We start from the raw sequence: 6,054 nt of genomic DNA, 5'->3' as shown, positions 1-6,054 counted from the left end.
TGGATAGGTCAAAAAGTGCATTCCCAGACTATAACAATCAAAAGTTTTAATTTGTTAGGATTTGCTATGAGCCAATCTGCAATGCCCATCAATCAGGGAGGTCTTAGGCTCAACAAAACATTTAAACGTTGCAGGACTACCACAGGTCATATTTGGCACTTAGGTTACTAAGAAGGCTATTGGACAGAAAACAAAGCTTGCTAACAGAGGAGTGAGTAATGGGAATTTTTCTTCAGTGGCAATTCTCACAGAGTATAGCTCAAGTGCAAGGAAATGTGGACCATGTAGGTTGGGCAGAAAGCATCTTGACTGAAAAGCCTTCTACAGGAGCTGATATCTAACAACTCTACGAGTGCAGCTCTCAGGGTTCCCCAAAGAGTGTGCCAGATTATGAGTCACTACGTTCAGGGAAGTTCAGATCCAGCTTTCTATCTGATTTACAGTTCTCCCAGTCCAGGTGCAATTTACCATTCAGGAGTCATTTTTATTATAAGCCTCTAGGCCAGTGGTTCTTTTTCCACTTTTAGCATTGTGCTTGTACAGTTACAATATCGTTTCAAATTTCTCTGAAGATTCTAATTTGAGTTTTCTGTTTCGTAAATTCTCTTTGATTCTGTGGTCAGGGTTTCTATTTATCTTGGTTTTTAGACATCTGGTATTCCCTAGTTTTCTGCTCATATTTAAGAATCAAGTGTTAGGTTGATTATTCCAGATCATCATATGAATTTCTACTTCTTCTGTATCAGTAGATTGGTTTCCTAATGGGTGTCTACCCTGAATGGGAGACTTACCAAGAGCCATGTGAATATCAGTGAGACACACACATTGGCAGACTTTGATTTAGGGTGAGTGGAGGAGCAGGCTGTCAAGTTGTGGGCTCCCCACACAACAGAGTGAAAAGGTTTTACTATGAAATGTCAACACCTAACCTAAAAGCCTTCCTTCTCCTCAGATAGTTTATTTAGGGAAGAACTTTTTGTGGGAGGAAGGCACTGGAGCTAAACTGCTTCTCTGTGTAGGTAGGAAGAGGGCTGGGAGGTTGGGGAGATGACTGGAATAGATGTTTCACATGTAACCCTTCACTCAATTCCTATGTTCTATTTAACTCTCACTGCCATACACTGTTGAAACAGCTTAAGATTCTCATAGGCAGATGGGTTTCCACCTCCACTGTGGTCACCTCCTAGCATATTCTAAGTTGTGACCTTTTCTACACTGCTTCTGTAAACTATATTTTCACTTTCTGTCTTGTAGAAATGTATTGACGCCATCTATATACTCATTAGTATCCCCATTACATGGGGACACAGGGCAAAGTGGAACAACTGAAGGAACATTCTGAGATCCAACACAAACCTTCTCCAAAGCTTGAGGAAAGTACACATTCATTACCAAAAAAAAAAAAAAAAAAAAAAGAAAAAAGAAAGTTCCGAAGTGCTTAAGAGGTATCACTCACTGAGTTCCAGCAGAACAATGAACTATGGGCCCAGATACTTTCAGAATTAACATACAGGGAGAAAGAAGAAAAACACGTTCACAGATCACATATTAAAAACAAAACAAAAAACCAAGTAAGCATTAAAAAAAAAAAAGCAGATTTAACAACAAGAATATCCATTGTAACAATAAATGCCTGAGGTAAGGAGAATCTTTCGCCTTCCGAGATTAGCTTCTAAAAAAGTAGCATAGAGCATTGTAACAATAAATTTGTTAAATTAACAAATAAATTTAAACTCAACTATGTAAAAAATTAAGAGACATCCAAAACAAAAGAACTCCAAAGCTTAAAGGGATGATAGAAAAAATAACAAACAAATGTAAACAACAATAATATGCAGGGATATACTGAATTAAGATGTATATTGAATTAAAAGCACAAATGAATAAAATGAGACAAAGAGGAAACTTTAAATGATTGAAGGTACAACTCATAATGAAATATGACTGCTACTAAGTGTATCAAACAACACAATGAAATATATTTATAGCAAAACCCTCAGAAAACAAGAGATGCAAGCAACAATACCACCACAGAAATGGGAGACTAAGGCAACTTTCTCAGTCCTTAACAAGTAAGCTAAAATTGATAGTATAGAGGACATGAATAACATGCTTAGCCTGATATACAAAACCAGATAGAATGTAGTTTCTATGCAAGCACTAAGCTGCTATTTACTAAGCTACCAAAAAACTCAATAAATAAAAAGTAAATAAAAGCGGTACAAACCACATTTATTACCAGAATGAAAACTAGATCTTAACGTCAAGTAGAAATAGAAAAAAATCTCAACTACTTTGAAATTTAACTTTTGCTTCTGGAAAACAACTCAAATTAAAAACACTAAAAACACTGCACTTCAAAATCTAACAGCTCAAGTTCTACTGTTAGGCAATAGCAAAGCCTTATATATATAATTAAACAAGAATGAGATGAATTAAACGTTCAACTCAAAGTGAGAAAAAGCAACAAAATATACTAGGAGTTTATAGGTTAAAAATTAATAAATTACTCAGTATAAATAATTATAGAGCTAGGAGGACAGGTTAGAGATGTTCAGGATGATACGCTAGCACTTAAGATTTCGAAGGAGGAACAGTCTGGATGATAAATGGTCCAAGGTATGACCGTGACTGAGAATAGCTTAAGTGGTCTGTAAGTGACCACCAATGGAATAAACAAAGTCAAGAACTGTTCAAGTTTAAACTCTAAAGTACTTCTAAAGTACTAAACAGACACCTTTAAGGACGATGGTAGGACTCAGAATGAAGATTTAAGACGCTGAGCCAATACCAATGGAAGGAAGGGCTCAGTAAGGCGCAGGTGGCAGGAATCTGGAGAGTTAGATAAAATAACCAGCTGACACAAGTTCATAGGATTTTACAGCGTCAAGGAACTTGAACAGGCACTAATTATGGGGAAAAGGTAGTATCTGTGAAAAAGGGTTGTTTTAATCAAATAGGTCATAGGCAGAGCAGTAGCCCGAGGTAAGGAGAATCTTTCGCCTTCCGAGATTAGCTTCTAAAAAGTAGCATAGAGCAGTGTGCAAATGAGCATCTGAAATAAAGAGGTTTTAGGGAGTGGCCAGGAATGAGTGGGACAGCACGGCAAGTTGGAATGAACTTTTCTCCATTTTCTTTTCCAGTCGATTGACCCAGTCACACTGGATCGGGAATCCATATCAGTCATTCCAAAACCAGCTGAGCAAGATATATTTACCAGATTAAACGCCTGGAGACTGCCCCCATCCCAGAATGGAAAAGGAGACAGCAGACCTAGATCTGGAACCTAACCGTCCTGTTTCCCACCCCAGCCCTCTTTACCTCTCCTCTCTCACGCACTAACTTCCCACCACAGCCCACGCCTCCATCTCTGTCAGCTCGCGCCCTCCTCCAGCTTCTCCCGCAGAGACTGCAGAGCACAGAGTTGGAATCCACGTAACAGCGAACAAGCCGAGGAGACCGCGTGGACGCCCTCAAGCAGGATTCCCAATTCCACGCACCCGCGTCCTCACCGCCCGCTGACCCGCGTGATACCTGCAAACAACCGCTCCTAGCCAGGGATGGGTTCAGTCACACCCAGGAGCCAGTTCAGAGGAGCCGCAGAAGTCGCCCTCCCAGCCCGGGGAGGGAGCTTGCGTTAGTAATCACGCCACAACTAAGCAGCGCGGGCCATACCTGTCACTTACGCGCCACCACCAGCTCAGTATCTACTAAATACCAAGACGCAGGCCGGCGCACTCCCGCGCATGCGCACCATCCGTGGAAGCCCCCAGAAGCCCCCGCGGCCCAAGTTTGTAAAGTAGACGGGGTGGGGCTTCTGCCCATCCCGCCCCTTTCCCAGGCCCCGCCCGCTTCATAGACGTGAGTCCAACCCTAGGGCCAGCAACCAAGGGCCATGCTTAGGGTAGGTGGGAAAAGGCCTTGTCAAACTTCTGTGGCCTCCTCCATCCCCATCTAGGAGAACTGGCCAAAATTTTTTTACCTTCTCACTCCACCCACCCTCCTCCTCCATTTTCTTGGAATCAAAAAACAGTGAAGTAATTTTGAAAAGACATGGTCTTGTATATAACATGGTTTAACATGTTTTTTACTGACTTGCTCATTCACTCATTCACTCATTTATTCAATTTTGCATCGCGGTAGAAAATCTTGCAAAAGATCATGAGTCCAGTTTTGGCTTGTTACATATGAGATACTTTGTGACATCTAAGAAGCCTTGTCAAATTGGACGTAAGTGAGAGCTTAGAGGTGTATGGGGCCAGATTTGTAAAATTTGTGTCAGTAACGGGTAGATGGTACTCGATACTATGGGGGGGGGGGGCAGGGGGAGAATGAGACTGCAGGGAGAAGGAGAGAAAACAGTAGAAGGAGGAGGAGTCTAGGACTGAGCCCCAGAGGAAGAACTCAAACTAGTAAACCAGGGACTGTCTACCAGGAAGGGAGCTTTAAATCTAGATCAAACAAGATAGGAACCAGATTTTTGTTTGTTTTAACCAACCTCTTCTGTACTCATGACTATCATAAGCAAATTATAAATGTCATCTCACTCATCACCACAACACTATAAGGAAGAGATTATCATCCCCAACTTTATGGAAACTAAAAGATAGCGAAGCTGAGCTTCAAGCTCAGATCACTTCGTACTTGTCCCACTGCTACTCACTCAACGCTTCAAGATTTAGAGGGTCATTAGTAAGATGTGCCAGAATTGTGGAATGATATTTTCCAAGATTGGGAGTATGGTGTGTGCCATGAATTGTTTGTGATGGGGTTGACCTTTATAAAAGTCAGTTAATAGCTAGGCAAAATAAAAATTTTAACTTGTGAGTATTGCCAGTAAACAGGCTCAAACATAGTCTTTAGCTAATTAAGATTTCAGGGAAATGGAAAGGGTGCCAAGTATGAAGCAGAATGACCAGCCTTCCTCTCATACCTTATAGATATGAGGTTTCTGACCATGTGTCTTCAAAGGTCCACAGAGGCCTAGACACTGCTTTCTAATTGAAGAAGGGCCCTTTTCATTTTGCAGTCACCTCACTAAAGTCCAGCTATTTTTTAAGGGCACAATCTTAAAGATTTCTCTCAATATATGACTTTCATTGTAAAGCCATCTGGGATTAGATCCTTAAGATGCATAGACTTGTTTGCTACAAACTCCATTCTCTTCTATCATTGTGAAATCCAGATCTTCTCTGTATTTAAGAAAAAAATATAGAGAAAACTTGACCTGAGTTAAGCCAACACTTTTCCTAGACCACTTACATATTCATTCAGCCAATTTTTATTGAGAATTTAATATGTGGCAAATACTGTACTAACAATTGAAAATATATTAGTAAACGCAATCAAATGAAGACTGTCTTAACGACCAGTGGAAGCATTCCATATGCTAAGCTATTGTATTTCTTCACCCAATGTTCTGTGTTCTGCACATCCTCAGAATATTGTGTTGTGTAGATTGTGAGTTGCATTGGTCAGTCTGGAATTTGTAGATAGTCAAGATATGAATAGGGGTGATTTGGTTTCATGGGCCATGTGTTATGGACATTTGTCAGTTTTTGGCTTCTGATCCTTTGAATACACTGTCTAAAATTATAATCTTCTGTTGAGTCTTGTGAGGGAGTTGGAGCCTGTCTCCATCCATGGAAACTGAATACATCTAATATTAACTTCCTTTGTCTGCACTGCAGCTAGGACTCGATCAATTAGATATACCCAGTCTAGACTTTGAATTAAGAGCTAGTGACATGAAAAAGCAAGGACACCAAAATGTTTCTTTTTAAAAAAACAGACTTTATTTTTTAGGTCAGGTTTAGATGTACAGAAAAATTGAGAAGATATAGTACATTGAGTTCTGATATTACCCCCCTTTTCCCACTATCGACTTACATTGTTATTATTATTATTTACATTATTATGGCACATCTGCTACAATTAAGAAAATAAGATTAATACCTTATTATTAACTAAACTTTATACTTTGTTTGAATTTGCTTAGGTTTTGTCTCCTTAGGCTCCTCCTGGCTGTGACAGTTTTTGAGACTTGTTTTTGAT

This window comes from Delphinus delphis, chromosome 8 (genome assembly GCF_949987515.2).
Source record: "Delphinus delphis chromosome 8, mDelDel1.2, whole genome shotgun sequence".
Taxonomy (NCBI): Eukaryota; Metazoa; Chordata; class Mammalia; order Artiodactyla; family Delphinidae; genus Delphinus; species Delphinus delphis.
Note: the sequence above shows the minus strand (reverse complement) of the source record.